The sequence below is a fragment of the Denticeps clupeoides genome, unplaced genomic scaffold, assembly GCF_900700375.1.
Source record: "Denticeps clupeoides unplaced genomic scaffold, fDenClu1.1, whole genome shotgun sequence".
Classification (NCBI taxonomy): domain Eukaryota; kingdom Metazoa; phylum Chordata; class Actinopteri; order Clupeiformes; family Denticipitidae; genus Denticeps; species Denticeps clupeoides.
In genome coordinates, this window is record NW_021629865.1 from 24,217 (window position 1) to 27,886 (window position 3,670).

Below are 3,670 nucleotides of genomic sequence, written 5' to 3' on the forward strand. Positions count from 1 at the left end.
CTTTGTTATCATAGGTCTTTAGAACTTCAAGCATGTTTGTTTCTTGCAACAGTGGTTTGTGACATTTAGATTGATTTCATAGTAGGTATGAGGGGTGAGCCGAAATAGCTCAGTTGGGAGAGCGTTAGACTGAAGATCTAAAGGTCCCTGGTTCAATCCCGGGTTTCGGCAAAGCTGTTTGGACTGTGTAAATGCAATTTTTGGTTTGTTAACAAAGACCTATGCTTTATCTGGAAACTGACCTCCCCCTCACAGGCAAGAACAATTACCAGGTCTCAAAAAAGCCAACAAATGGCCTGAAGTGCCAAGACAAGAGAGGCCTGCATTCTTGTATCATGGGTTTTATCTGGAAAAAGCATAAACCTCAAAGGAGAAACTGATTGATCAGTTGCAACACTTCTGTGAGATAAACGTCCATTATAAAAGAAAGGATTCAAACTTCATTCAGAGGCCTCTTTCCCCCTCAACTGCTCGGGGGGTTCTACTCTCACATTGTTCCTGCATTCAGCTTTTCTACTTCTACCAAGGTCTGGCCTCCCTCACTGGAGTTTGTTTCTTATTCTTTCTCTTTGTTTCCCTCTATAATTTATTTTTTGTGTCTATTTTGGGTTCTTTTGTTACAATGGAACAATTTTACATATATTAGTTCCATAAAAACAGGCAAGAACAATTACCAGGTCTCAAAAAAGCCAACAAAAACGCCTGAAGTGCCAAGACAAGAGAGGCCTGCATTCTTGTATCAATGGTTTTATCTGGAAAAAGCATAAACCTTTGGGTTCCATAAACAGAAATCTAATTGTGTTCAAAAACATGATTTTTTTTTTTAATGGAGATTAAGGTAATCTCTAATGGCAAATAAAAAACACAAAACCATCGCCTCCCCGTCGGGGAATCGAACCCCGGTCTCCCGCGTGACAGGCGGGGATACTCACCACTATACTAACGAGGAGCTGGCCCTGCTTCTTTGTTATCATAGGTCTTTAGAACTTCAAGCATGTTTGTTTCTTGCAACAGTGGTTTGTGACATTTAGATTGATTTCATAGTAGGTATGAGGGGTGAGCCGAAATAGCTCAGTTGGGAGAGCGTTAGACTGAAGATCTAAAGGTCCCAGGTTCAATCCCGGGTTTTGGCAAAGCTGTTTGGACTGTGTAAATGCAATTTTTGGTTTGTTAACAAAGACCTATGCTTTATCTGGAAACTGACCTCCCCCTCACAGGCAAGAACAATTACCAGGTCTCAAAAAGGCCAACAAATGGCCTGAAGTGCCAAGACAAGAGAGGCCTGCATTCTTGTATCAATGGTTTTATCTGGAAAAAGCATAAACCTCAAAGGAGAAACTGATTGATCAGTTGCAACACTTCTGTGAGATAAACGTCCATTATAAAAGAAAGGATTCAAACCTCATACAGAGGCCTCTTTCCCCCTCAACTGCTCGGGGGGTTCTACTCTCACATTGTTCCTGCATTCAGCTTTTCTACTTCTACCAGGGTCTGGCCTCCCTCACTGGAGTTTGTTTCTTATTCTTTCTCTTTGTTTCCCTCTATAATTTATTTTTTGTGTCTATTTTGGGTTCTTTTGTTACAATGGAACAATTTTACATATATTAGTTCCATAAAAACAGGCAAGAACAATTACCAGGTCTCAAAAAGGCCAACAAATGGCCTGAAGTGCCAAGACAAGAGCGGCCTGCATTCTTGTATCAATGGTTTTATCTGGAAAAAGCATAAACCTCAAAGGAGAAACTGATTGATCAGTTGCAACACTTCTGTGAGATAAACGTCCATTATAAAAGAAAGGATTCAAACCTCATACAGAGGCATCTTTCCCCCTCAACTGCTCGGGGGGTTCTACTCTCACATTGTTCCTGCATTCAGCTTTTCTACTTCTACCAGGGTCTGGCCTCCCTCACTGGAGTTTGTTTCTTATTCTTTCTCTTTGTTTCCCTCTATAATTTATTTTTTTGTGTCTATTTTGGGTTCTTTTGTTACAATGGAAAATTTTACATATATTAGTTCCATAAAAACAGGCAAGAACAATTACCAGGTCTCAAAAAAGCCAAAAAATGGCCTGAAGTGCCAAGACAAGAGAGGCCTGCATTCTTGTATCAATGGTTTTATCTGGAAAAAGCATAAACCTTTGGGTTCCATAAACAGAAATCTAATTGTGTTCAAAAACATGATTTTTTTTTTTAATGGAGATCAAGGTAATCTCTAATGGCAAATAAAAAACACAAGAGCATCGCCTCCCCGTCGGGGAATCGAACCCCGGTCTCCCGCGTGACAGGCGGGGATACTCACCACTATACTAACGAGGAGCTGGCACTGCTTCTTTGTTATCATAGGTCTTTAGAACTTCAAGCATGTTTGTTTCTTGCAACAGTGGTTTGTGACATTTAGATTGATTTCATAGTAGGTATGAGGTATGAGCCGAAATAGCTCAGTTGGGAGAGCGTTAGACTGAAGATCTAAAGGTCCCTGGTTCAATCCAGGGTTTCGGCAAAGCTGTTTGGACTGTGTAAATGCAATTTTTGGTTTGTTAACAAAGACCTATGCTTTATCTGGAAACTGACCTCCCCCTCACAGGCAAGAACAATTACCAGGTCTCAAAAAGGCCAACAAATGGCCTGAAGTGCCAAGACAAGAGAGGCCTGCATTCTTGTATCAATGGTTTTATCTGGAAAAAGCATAAACCTCAAAGGAGAAACTGATTGATCAGTTGCAACACTTCTGTGAGATAAACGTCCATTATAAAAGAAAGGATTCAAACCTCATACAGAGGCCTCTTTCCCCCTCAACTGCTCGGGGGGTTCTACTCTCACATTGTTCCTGCATTCAGCTTTTCTACTTCTACCAGGGTCTGGCCTCCCTCACTGGAGTTTGTTTCTTATTCTTTCTCTTTGTTTCCCTCTATAATTTATTTTTTGTGTCTATTTTGGGTTCTTTTGTTACAATGGAACAATTTTACATATATTAGTTCCATAAAAACAGGCAAGAACAATTACCAGGTCTCAAAAAAGCCAACAAAAACGCCTGAAGTGCCAAGACAAGAGAGGCCTGCATTCTTGTATCAATGGTTTTATCTGGAAAAAGCATAAACCTTTGGGTTCCATAAACAGAAATCTAATTGTGTTCAAAAACATGATTTTTTTTTTAACGGAGATCAAGGTAATCTCTAATGGCAAATAAAAAACACAAAAGCATTGCCTCCCCGTCGGGGAATCGAACCCCGGTCTCCCGCGTGACAGGCGGGGATACTCACCACTATACTAACGAGGAGCTGGCCCTGCTTCTTTGTTATCATAGGTCTTTAGAACTTCAAGCATGTTTGTTTCTTGCAACAGTGGTTTGTGACATTTAGATTGATTTCATAGTAGGTATGAGGTATGAGCCGAAATAGCTCAGTTGGGAGAGCGTTAGACTGAAGATCTAAAGGTCCCTGGTTCGATCCCGGGTTTCGGCAAAGCTGTTTGGACTCTGTAAATGCAATTTTTGGTTTGTTAACAAAGACCTATGCTTTATCTGGAAACTGACCTCCCCCTCACAGGCAAGAACAATTACCAGGTCTCAAAAAAGCCAACAAATGGCCTGAAGTGCCAAGACAAGAGAGGCCTGCATTCTTGTATCATTGGTTTTATCTGGAAAAAGCATAAACCTCAAAGGAGAAACTGAT

At 40.7% G+C, this 3,670-nt stretch overlaps 1 non-coding gene across 1 annotated transcript; it reads left to right on the forward strand.

Annotated features, from left to right (window-relative positions):
- The first annotated feature begins 3,387 nt into the window (after positions 1-3,387).
- Positions 3,388-3,460, forward strand: trnaf-gaa (transfer RNA phenylalanine (anticodon GAA)). Its single transcript has one exon. It is a non-coding gene; the product is annotated as a tRNA-Phe (tRNA).
- Positions 3,461-3,670: the final 210 nt, after the last annotated feature.